The sequence below is a fragment of the Mirounga angustirostris genome, unplaced genomic scaffold (assembly GCF_029215605.1).
Source record: "Mirounga angustirostris isolate CCGP_5_RB_7025 unplaced genomic scaffold, mMirAng1.0.hap1 SCAF_1, whole genome shotgun sequence".
NCBI classification, from domain to species: Eukaryota; Metazoa; Chordata; class Mammalia; order Carnivora; family Phocidae; genus Mirounga; species Mirounga angustirostris.
The window spans coordinates 22,462,351-22,475,440 of NW_026991709.1; positions in this window are offsets into that span (position 1 = coordinate 22,462,351).

A 13,090-nucleotide genomic window follows, 5' to 3' on the forward strand; every position below is an offset into this window, starting at 1 on the left:
TAGTGAAATGTGCAGTTAATGCTCACTGAATAGTAGCTATTATGAGAGGCTAGAATTTTGTTCTTAGTTATAATCTTCATATACTTCCAAGTAGCTAGATATATATATTTTTGAATGTGGTCCCTTCTAGCTCTGTCATTGTATTTGTGTCAAACCATATCTGAGCTTACATTTTGTGAACTATATGCCTTGCATCTGATGTGATAAGAAACCAAAATAATGGAGTTGTAAAGATTTTCGCAAGGGCAGAAGAGAATCTCACAGAAGTTATGGCATCAAGTTTTCTACAGGCATGATGAATATCTATTACTTGAAGTATAAGATTCATTTAGAATTATTCAGTTATTTTAAAACATCTAAAAAAAAAACCCTTTGTTTGCTTTGGTTTTCATTTTACAAATGAATACTTATCAAATAATCAGTATCTCTTACAAACATATGGTGCTTCTGATAATCACAGCTGTGGCCACACAGCCAACAGGCAGCGGGCTAGTCTATTACCGTATGATGTGCATATTCAGGTGAAAAAAAATCCAAAAGGTGGAGTTCATCTAGTTTCCATTCTCAAGTGATGGTGTATTATAATAAAAAGGAACATGAGAAAGAACTATGGAATCTCAACCATTTTATTAACTATATTAAAGGGAGAGAATTATAATATCAGGTAACAAGAAGGAAAAATATGATATTCTACAGTGAATTTGTACAAAATGGATTAGTGTGTATTATAATGTGAATGAGATAGGTTTTTTAACAAAGAACAATGTAGACTTCTAATTTTGTAACCTGTGACTTAACGTGAAAGAAATTCTATTTTTCATTTTCCTCAGGCTATTCCAAGTAACTTCTTCTTCTAATTTACCAGCCAAATTGGTTTCCCAAATTCTAATGTCTGCCTATGCTAATAGAATCTATGGAGTAATGTAATTACCTAATCCATTCATTATATGGGTTAAAGATAGTACAGTTAAAATGTCAAATAGAATCAAGGCTATCTGAATGAGAAATATTTTCAATTGTAATTTTTCCTTTCCCAAAAGAGATATGAAGGTATAATTTCCTGCATGCATGAAATGTTTTATATTAAGCTTCTGAAAATAAAAGTCTCAGGAACCATTTCAAAGTATAAAGTACATCATATTTGTGACCTTGAGCTAGTTTCCTAAATTTTAAGGCCTCAAAGTTTCCTCATCCCTAACACCAGAATTATGAACCAAACCATCCTCTCACTATATTAATAACCAAGGGTTTTATGAGTTCGAAATTAATCAATTTTTAAGTAATAAAAGAATTTAGTGGGATTTAGCAATTTAATGGGATTGAAGGAATTACAATATTAGATTGATAGACACTGAAAGCTGAAATTTAATTGAACAGCATTTTATAGCAAAAGGTTAAAATTGCAACTCAGTATTTGCCCTCATGCACTTTAAACAACTCTTATCTCTCCTAGACACCAGGCATCTCTGGAAAAGAATGTGTCGTAGAAGCAAGGTAGAATCAAAAGGGCCCATTTTAATTATTCTGTGAGAGTTTTTAATAACAGTATACTCATCCAGGATAGAGAATATGAATGAGAAAATAAAAGTTAATCAACATTTTATCTGCAAAACACACACACACACACACACATGAAAATAGATGTGATTTGGGCAATATCAGTGGGCCCAAAATAAAACAAATATCTATAAAACCCATAGAGTATAGAGAATATGAAGATGAGGACTTCAGTTTTAAAGAACATATAGTATATATTATTTCAACAAATATCTTTGAGTGTTTACTATATTAAACATATATCTAATATAGGTTTGATATATATCTTTGAACAAAATATTGAAGATCCTAGTGCTTGTAAAGACATATGTTCTAGGAAAAGAGGGAGTCTTCAATTACTTGATTTTTGATGGTTTTAATTATTATAAATAAATAGTAGCCACAATATGAAAATTACATAGTATGTTGAAAACAAGTAAGTGCTTTGAGAATACTAAAGAGAGAGAGGGAGAGAATGGGTAGATAAAGGGGAATGGGGATATCTTTTTGTAAACTACTTTCCAGCCACATTCAGCTGCATGCAATATAGGCATTGAAAAGTCTGGAAGATGAATTTAATCAGATTTTTCAAAATGAGTGTGTAAAACCAAGAAAGGGAAAAGTGATTCAGGCACATAGGCAAGGGATGATTATTGTGACTGATTATAGCATTAAACCTAGTAGGCAAGAGAAAGAAGCCATCAAAGTGGTGAAGAATGGTTGAAAAAAATGGTATGTAGGATCAATGAAATGTATGTTTGGTGAGTCAAAAAAGGATTTAAATGAGGGAATAAGAGGGGATACACTTATTGTAACCCCAGATATTTACATGAAATGAAGATTATTATAGATATTGGTAATATATAACACAATAAATATTCTTATCAAGAAAAGGTAAAAACTGTTGGCATTTCTATAAAAATATAAAGCAATAATAAAATAATATCTCAAGTAAATTATTGAGTATTTTTATTAGAAAAAATAAAATCTTTTTTTTTAAGATTTATTTATTTGGGAGAGAGAGAAAGGGATCAAGCAGGGGTCAAGGCAGAGGAAGAGAGAGAGAATTCCAAGCAGACTCCCCACTGAACTGACATGGGGGTCAATCTTAGGACCCTGAGATTGTGACCTGAGCTGAATTCAAGAGTCGGATGCTTAACCAACTGAGCCACCAAGGCACCCCAAAATAAAATCATTTTAATCATGTCATACTATATTCCAACAAATGATGTAAACGATTTAGTATTTTATTTACAATTTAACATCCTTCACTGAGATAACATTGGAAGTTTGCATTTGTTTTCCTTACTTATATTGTCTGACATTTTGCAGATAGGAAATAAAAGCACAGGTAAGAAATGGCTAGCTGATAGATGGAAGTTCCAGGGCTTGAGCTCAGAGATCAACTTCTGCTAGTACCTTCCAAAAAAGAACACAATTCCTCCCTGTTAAACATGTTCAGTCACATCTCTTCATTCCATTCTGTGAGAAGAGCAACAGACATAGGAAAAATGAGTTGCAATGTCAAATGACAGGCATTCTACTATGCAGATTATTTAAATTATTCTTTGTGGGGCATCTGGGTGGCTCAGTTGGTTAAGCATTTGCCTTTGGCTCAGGTCATGGTCCCGGGGTCCTGGGATCGAGCCCAGGGTCAGGCTCCCTGCTCAGTGGGATATCTGCTTCTCCTTCTCCCTCTGCCCCTCCTCTTGTTCGTGCTCTCTCTCTCACTCTCTATCTCTCAAATAAATAAATAAAATCTTTTTAAAAATTAAGCTATGATTTGCATCATTATTTTATGTAAATGTTCTATGAGAGAGAGAGAGACATACAAAAAAACGGATGGTTAGAAAATTGGCAACTTGAGTGGATAAAATTCTGAATATCTTTTCCTTTGTTATTTTGGCAGGAGAAGGAGGAATTCTCAAATACCTTGAAACTGACATTTGATTAATTGCATTTTTGCCAATCTCCATAGCAAAAGTGCCATTTTTGTTAATAGCAAAGATGTTAATGATTGTCCTCATAATAGTTGCAATGGTGCCCAGATTCATGCAATCTTGATTCCCTCCCCAAATAGAACACAATGTATCATTTTTCAATTTTACTATAATGAAAATCCTTCAATGTCACTTTTTCTCCTTGTAATGTAGTAAATAGAGGTGAAACTATTTTATTTCCTCATCTATAGTAAGTTTGCATTTAAAATAACAAAGACTAATATTAGACCTTCTGGTTGAAATGCAATTTAACTTTAGTGTCATATTTTGAAACATGTTAAATCTTCAGTTATAATTATAAAAACTAAGTATTTTATTCAGTCCAATAATTTTAAAAAGAAAAAAATGTCTTTTTTTTAGTGTATTTCAAAAAAATGTACTAAAATCATGAGTGACAAAGCTAATATTTCAGGGCATTCAATACGTCTTTTGAATATGCATTATCAGACAAGCCCTAGATACCACCAAAATATGTTTCCCTAACAGTAAATCATCATCATGATTGCCCTTATTGATCTGTAGAGTCAGTTACCGAATCTATCCATGAGATTCAACACCATTTATCTTGATATTATATAGCCCCATTCTCCTGCCTAAACCCATTAAACTGTCATCTGTGGGTTTACATCATTTTTATTTGAGGGGCCTAGTGAAACTTTGCACTTTACTTGTTTTCTAAAACACTTCTAAAACCAAACTATCTCATCAGGAAAATTGCACTGTTTCCTGTTAACATCCGTCACCAAGAATGGAGGCCATAATAACTTTAAATGGGAGGATAACCGTCATCACTGAACTTAAGATGGCATAGAGAGTGTTCGTGTTTATTTTCATGTCTATACATATACACATATGGATGTAGAATATGATGATAATTTATATCTACTGGAACATGGGAAATATTATGTAACAATGCCTGCCTTGGGGTACATTCAGAAACAACTAAGAATTGATGAATCTTATTTAAATACTATTACCTATCTCCCGAAAATAATAAACTAGCAACAAAGAAAATATATTGCTTATAAATTATATAATTAATACAATTTTCCTGGAGTTAATTTGGAGATATTTTGGACTACGCTATAAGGGTCTTTTGTTACCTTCATTTCCAAGGATTTTCAGGGATCATTAATGGATTTATTTCAATGTGTGCATGGATGTCTTGATAATGCTTGTAAAGAATATATCTATGTGCATTTCTGCTAATTGGTGAGGAAAGGATCAATAGTTTTCAATAGAATCTCAGAAGATTTCATGATCTTTAAATTATTAAGAGGTACAAGATAACAAGTAAGCATACTTTTTTAATTTAAATGATAATTATAAGAACCATTTGCTGAAAATAAAAATGTGGCATATTTTTCTTAGTTTACACTCAAAACATTGAAAGTGAGCATTGGATATTGGTTTAATATCAAAGTGAAACACAAAACACTGTATATCTGTAGCCCAAAGCTCATTGCATAAAATGTGTTAGACGTTTTCAGAAAAAAACAAATACATATTGCATGCAAAAGAAATACATACATGTGTATACACACACACACACACATATACACATAATACATATTTTGGCTTACGAGTAACATTTTATGTTCTTGCCTGCATTTTGTCTTTTCCATAATTATGAATTCTTTCTTATACTTATAAAAGTATAAAAAACGTAGTTGTAATATAGTGCACTTGTCCATTATATTTCATAGGTGATGAAACTTCGAATTTTTAATAGACATTGTATGCAATTGAACACTCATTCCAACCACTATTCTAATCGTGAGGTAAGAAAATAAACTAGAGCTAACTGAAAATAATCATTCCCATTTACCTTTTACATCTTTTCCCACATCAATACCTTCAGAAAAGATTTGAGAGATAGATAAAATACACAATTTCCTTTTACGTGATAGAAATGACAATGTTCAATAGGAGGGAAAACAAAATCTTACCTGTCCATGTTCGCAAAATTTCACTGTTGTTTCTCAAAGCCCTGGGAACCAGAATGAAGTTTTAACAAATTTTTTTTTAATTTTTTTAACTTTCTTTTGGAAAATGTAATCTTTTACATTATGATAAGTTCTCTAGAATTGCATATAGTTACTGATTTTTGTGTTTAAATCATCTCTAAAAATTTTCATAACAGATTTAAATGTGTTTTGCTCTTATAGAATCACATTTTATACTTTTTTTTTTTTTTTTAACAAAAAGCATTACCTGAACATATGGTGGACATATTTCTCACACTAGAGATTTTATTTTATTTTATTTTATTTTATTTTATTTTTAAGATTTTTATTTATTTATTTATTTATTTGAGACAGAGAGAATGAGAGAGAGAGCATATGAGAGGGGGGAGGGTCGGAGGGAGAAGCAGGGAGCCCCACGCGGGACTCGATCCGGGGACTCCAGGATCATGACCTGAGCCGAAGGCAGTCGCTCAACCAACTAAGCCACCCAGGCGCCCTCACACTAGGGATTTTAAAGGGAAATAAATCGTCCTAAAAATGTGGACCCAGAAAAATGCATTTTGCATGAGAGATGTCAGGGACATTCTCAGATAAACAGGTATTTTTCTGGGTCTTAAATTAAAAAAAAATAATAATTATCTTAACCTCTCCACTCAAAACTAAGAACTTTAAATTAAAGAAAAAAGGGAGTAGGGCGCCTGGGTGGCTCGGTTTGTTGAGCTTCTGCCTTCGGCTCAGGTCATGATCCTGGTCCTGGGATCGAGCCCCACATCGGGCTCCCTGCTCGGCAGGGAGTCTGTTTCTCCCTCTGACCCTCCTCCTGCTTGTGTTCCCTCTCTCGTTGTGTCTCTCTCTGTCAAATAAATAAATAAAATCTTAAAAAAAAAAAAAAAAAGGGAGTAACATGTACAAGGGCTCATGGCAGTGTTCATAGAAAGAATCTGGTGCACCAAAGGCAGAGGGAGACTGCTCTCTGAGAGTGGGTAAATGAGGATTGTGTGTATGGGCGGGGTGGGTGGGTAGTCAGGGAGAAAAGCTGCACCAGGTTAATGAATTAAAAGCATTACTCTATCAGCAAAAGAAAGCAACTGGAGGATTTGTAGACAGATTTGTTTTTACAAAGTCTGGGTTCAGTGCAAGAAATGGACTCAGTGCAGAAGAGACACAAGGCAGCAACAGAGATTTTTGCAAGGGCTAAATGAGAGAGATGCTGGCTACCCTAATTCAACATTTCTAACTTCCCACAGCAAAAAACACCTGAAGACTTAATGTATCTTCATTCAGTTATATGTCAAGAGTAGGGTAGTGGGAACAGTTTACACTGGGGAAAGGCAATAAGCAGATGGGTACAATGTCTGTAGAAAAATTGAAAACAATAATAACACTGACTAAAAGTCAGTCTTCTTTTCATTAGCGCCCTGAGCCAACAAAGCTAAATAATAGCAGAAAATCTCTCTCATTAGCCTAAGTTCTAAACAATTGCTGCTGTTAATGTTTAGTTTCACTAATATCTCTGTAATCCCCAACTTGTTACATTTCTAATACTTACCCTTTAATAAATATCAATACAGTGTATTCTACATGGAAGTTAATACAGAGAATTTCTATAGTTGTAACAGACATCTTCCAGTGCTTTGAGACTTAGCTAAGCATGTTCGTCTTGAGAATAAGTTCCTAAGAATTCATAATTGTGTGAAACTGTTTGACCTTCTTTCACTGCTTTTTGTGTCTCCAAACTCCAAGTATTATATATATATATATATATTTTTTTTTTTTTTTTCCCTGCAGGAGATGTATGCAATTTTTTCTTTTATGAGTTATCTTTTCCCCCAATGTGAAGTTTTAAATGAGGTTAATCAGAAGCAAAATATATTCACAAACAGCCAGAATCAGCCTTAAAGCATGTACAGTGAAACACTAAGCTTTGAAATCATTCTTCGAAAATCCATTCATGGAAATTGTGGAGTACGCCATTAATTATGCAAGTGCAAAAGTAAGAAAATGGAACCTTCCAAAGAATAGTAGAATCAAATTTCAAAGAAGAATGCTCAGAGAACTGACAAAAGATGCTCATCTTATACTGTCAAAGACATCAAAAGAAATATTGTATTACCTTGATTATTTTCTTCAAGAACTGATGTTCTAAATTAATGAATCAGTCAGTATTCACTATCATTCAGCCATTTTAAAATAATTATTATAGAAGAAAAATAACTTTAGAAGCTTTAAAGAAATATAATTAAATTTTATTGTTTATTTTTTGTTTCAGATATTTTATGGAAAAATTATGAAAATAAAAATAAAACAGTATAATAGATTCCCAAATAGATTTTTATGAATCTCTGCAAAACTTATATTTAAGACTTTTCTTAACTTGCATATGTTACTTCGTGTGAAATAATACTTTTGAAAATAAAAATGTTTTCAAAATTAAAATTAATAAGCTTTCTTTGAGCAAAAAGGAGAGAAAAAAGATTGATAATTCTGCTGATAATGTCTATTAGATGTGAAGAAGATCAATTTTAAAGAAGTCATTGACAAACTTGTATAAGGTAAGGCTCAAAAACAAAAATTATAATATCATTTATCAGTGCAACAGATGAATACATAGGCATGATTGTTTTTAAAAAATAGTGCAAAAATATTAATCCATTAGTTTCCTCTTTATTATACATTTATTTATTTATTTATTTATTTATTTATTTATTTTTCTGTCGTTATTTCATATAGATGAAATTCCATAAAATAAAATTCTCATTCTGCATTTCTCTGGCCATTATTGCCACTTGTTTCACCTTACTATAATTCCTGAAAAAAACTGTGTCATGTAGATAAGGTGGATGTTAAAAAATGATCCACTCCGGCTGTCAAATAAGCCAGGCATGCTACTACCTTCATTAGACCTCCAAAAAATTCATTTTAAACTTCACCTTGTGACAACCTCTAGGAAAATTTAAATAAATTCTATCAAGAATTCATCATAGAGATCAGATACTAAGGATACTAAAGAGTTATTATAAATTTTGTTAGGTATGATAATGACACTGAGATTACATAAGAAAATAACCCTATTTTTTAAAGATTTATTTACTTATTTGAGATAGAGAGAGAGTTTAAGTAAGGGGAGAGGTATGGGGAGATGGAGAGAGAATCTCAAGCAGACTCCCCACTGAGTGTGGAGCCCAGATGCAGATGAGGGGCTCCATCCAAGAACCCTGAGATCATGACCTGAGCCAAAACCAAAGACACTTAACTGACTGAACCATCCAACCACCCCACCCTATTTTTTTAGTCATACAATGAGTGAGAGGCTATGAAGTTCTAAAATTTGCTTAGAAAAATAAAGGAAAATAAGGGAAGAAGGAAAAACTTAGTAAGAGATAAAACAAGCTCAGAAAAGTTTTGATCATTTTTAATCTGAATGATGTATGTTTGGGGGGTTAATATCCTATTCTTCCTACCTGTTGAACAATTGGAATTTTTCATAATAAAAATAATCAAAGGTGTGTTCAACTTGATGTGTGCACCTGGACTGACACATTATGGCATTATATTTTCTGAGAAGAAGCTGACTCTAGCATGACTGAGGAAAAAAAAAAATGTTATTTTCTTGTACTTGCCTCAAAGATCCAAGGTCTAGAGTAAAGGTATCACAAAAAGTAGAAGATGGAGAGGGCCCTTGTCATAATGCATAAAGGGAATTATGAATTAGTTTATTCACTAGGCCAGATTCAGTGACAAACTCAGTGGGAATAAGAGAAGAATCCAACTCAATGCAGTAATACCTTACAAATAATATCAGTGGCCTCAGTTTATCACTTTTTATAAACCAGGATCTCTTCTTGTCGATTTGTACATTCCATTTCTATTTCTGGTTCATGAAAAAAAATTAAGTGAAGTCTCACTAATTTAAAGGAAGTAAATTGCCCCCCCAAAAAAGTTAAGGAAATGTTTGCAGCTAGTGTGGCTTTGGAACTGGGAAAAGAATGTGAGTATGCTATAATGAGAAAGCTGAATCCAGGTATCTCAACCTTCACCCATGTAAGCATCAGATCAGGCAGGGCAGCTAATTCAAAATAGAAAATATGTTAAGTTAAAGCAATCAGTTGAGTCTTACAAGGCCAAAAACCATAGGAAAGCATGAAAACAGAGTGAGAAAACTTATGTATATGTAATTATTCAAGAACTTCTCTGAGTTTGAAGAGGTAAAAGGAATAAGCCCAGATCAATTCTGCAGAGGTGGGGGCAGGAAGTCTGGAGTCATAAACAGGCAGATTTCATGGCTGGCTCAGATATGAGCTGGTATGAGACAGAGAAAGTCTTGATAATACAAGTCTTGACGATACTAGCAGTACCACAAGCTTGGTTATATAAAAGATTGGTGGCTTAGTGGACCACTAAGGTAGACTTAGCAAGATTAGTAGATATAAACAGCTTTAGAATTGATCAAAAATAAAGTTCAAGATCATATGAACAATTAAACCCAGCAAAAGTCTGAACAGCAAGTAAAGTAAGCAATAGGACCAAGGTTTGAGGCAAGACTTGGGAATGTTCCCAGGCAGTATCAAGCAAAAATTAAAGCTGAAAAGTTGAACAGATAAGGAAGACTGTTAAAGACTCTTGTAATAGTGAAGGGGAAAAGTGCAGTCTAAACTCCAATCTGTTGGAAAAAAAAAAAAAATAGGAAAGTTTTTAAGATGTGGGGTAGAGAATGGTAGGCTATTCCTATTGCTAATTGGCTTTACCTACAAAAGAAGAAGAAGAAGAAGAAGAAGAAGAAGAAGAAGAAGAAGAAGAAGAAGAAGAAGAAGAAGAAGAAGAAGAAGAAGAAGAAGAAGAAGAAGAAGAAGGAGAAGAAGAAGAAGAAGGAGAAGAAGAAATAAATTTTCATCTATCTTCATGACAAGAAGGAGTTTTACAACTTGGAGTTCGACTGGAAGGTAGAAGCCATCAAAAAGATGGCTCCCAGCTCCTTAAGAAACATAGTCTTTGGTTGTAAAACTGGTAAGAGACTTTTTAAAAAAGATTTACATTTCAGAAGGGAAGAGAAAAAATTTTCAATTACAAATTTTCTAAAATAAATGTTCTAAGAAAAAAGAAGTCAGTAGCCTAGAGTCAGGAAGAAGCCTTGGTCCAAGTTTTAATATAGTAGAGGGAAATGATAAGGCTACCTTGGTAAGTAGGCTATCATTACAATGGAAACCAAGAATGAAACAATCTCAATTTGGTAGTTACCTCTGAATTTCTTGGAAGTAAATGCCTTATATACTTCAAAAAGTCTCAGTTGTTAAGATTGGACCTAATTACCAAAAATTTATGGTCTTATGTATTTTTCATTTGATACTTTTTTTTTAATCAAGGCATATTTCACTTTGAAGATTTAGACAGAGGTATCAAATGGTCCTTCACCAAGGCCTTCAATAAACCTAGAAGTCAACAAATATTGGAAGGACATGGATTAATTAAAGGATGAAGGGGAAATGCTATGAAGAGTCTCTTAAATGTTCACCAAATCATTCTTTTCTTCCTGAATAAAAGCTAAATTATCCATGCTCCTCTCTCTACCTTCTAGGAAGGTGAGATGATGTGATCAGGTTTTGGTCAATAGAATGTGGACTGAAAACATTTAGCTTTCTTCCAGGTCTCTTGTTTAAATTTTCTTACTCCCTCTCTCCTACTGAGGGCTGGGCAGATGAAGATGATTCTGTGGAGAACAACGTCTTCCTGGAGAGCATGGGAACCACTTATGGAAAAATCAAGAATCAGGAGCAAGATTTCAAGTTGCAAAGAGCAGAACATATGCATTTGTTGTGCTATGCCATTAGTTACTTATTTTAGCAGTATCTGGAGTTCATAGTTCCAGAGCTAAAGTGAAAAAAGACAAGGCTGGGAATACAAACGTAGAATGTGGCAAAAAAAAAAAAAAAAAGGAAATGCACAAACTCTCTATGAAAAAGGAAAAGTTCAAAACAAATACTGGTCTAAAATAGAGCCTTGGAAAATAACAAAATTAGGAAACAAAAGGAGGATAACTATCTATAATGGACAATAATCTGATTATGGAAGAAAAATATAATAACATAATGTCATTAAAAATAGCAGAGTAGAGGTTTTCAAATGGAAGCATTAAACTGAATAAATGAGATCCAGGGAAACATTGATTAAATATTTACATGATGGAGATGTCAAAATTTACATTCAATTTATTTAAAATTCACTAATGACAGAAGATAATTTTTTCAGTGTTCTTATTTTAAGAGAGATTAATTGATAAAGGAAGATAAATTATTAAAATTGTGTCATATAACTCTTAAAAACATAATGTTTTAATCAGAATAAGATACCATGAAATTTTGAGCAACAAATATATTTGAAGGATTTGTTTGTTTTATATCAAACTATATGCCAGACACTAAGGGAGTCAATGCAAGTAAAAGTAGACAGTGTTTCTGCCCTCTTGTTCCAAGGAAATTATTAGCAATTATTTCACTATTCTTTACATAAGATGATGGAAGCTTTGCTTGTATTATTATTAGATAAAAGAGATAATCTTCAAATATGCATGTAAACTCCAGATAGAGATAACATATAAACAAAAGGGTGAGAGTGCCTGGGTGGCTCAGTCAGTTAAGCATCTGACTCTTGATTTCAGCTCAGATCATGGTCTCAGGGTCATGACATCGAGCCCTGATTCAGGCTCTGTGCTGAGTGTGGAGTCGGCTTAGGATTCTCTATCTCCCTCTCCCTCTGCTCCTCCCACTGCTCACTCTCTCTCTCTTCCTAAAAAAAAAAAAAAAAAAGAAACAAAAGGTTGATTCTAGAATTTCATGCAATTGTAGGGTTTGAGTATGAAATTATTTACTAGTAGGAATCTCTAGAGATGATCCATAAATAAGCTGCAAGGTATTACCATATTCCTGAAATTAAAAGTAACACTGGAACTGCAAGACATTTTTCTGGAGAGAGGAGACATGATTTTCATAAAATTTGCACAATATTCATGACTCAAAAAGATCAAAAGCCACCATTGTAGTCCATCTGTATCCTTTTTTAATGAGGCATCTGAAATTCAGACCAATGAAATGTCTTATACAAAATTTTGCAGGTAGTAGTAAACTAAAACCAGAACCTCTGTTTTCTCAACTACAGTCCTTTATTCTCTTCCATATATTATTTTCAGCATCTTTACTATTCTCTCTAAAATTCTAGAAACCAGAAAGCATTTCAGCTCTAATGATTTAGTTATAGTTATCCTAAGTGGCATGGGATGCTGCATCCTGTTTTTGAAATTCTCAAAGCCATTATTTGCTGTTGCTTTCATCTGTAAAGCTGTTTGGAAGCCATTCTCAAGCATATCCTTCCCTGGGTTTGAGGACAGTCATTAAAACTGTTAGGTCTTTCAGGAAAGATACATCTGATTCTTCTCTTTATTTGCACATCATACTTTCCATTATTGTTGTATTTGCTCTCTTCTGAAAACCTTCAAAGTATTTTCCATGCATTTTTGTATCCAATAACCAAAAATAGAAGGTATGTAAATGATCTAATAAAACATGCAGTTCAGGGAGCGTTTTCTTTTCTTTGTTC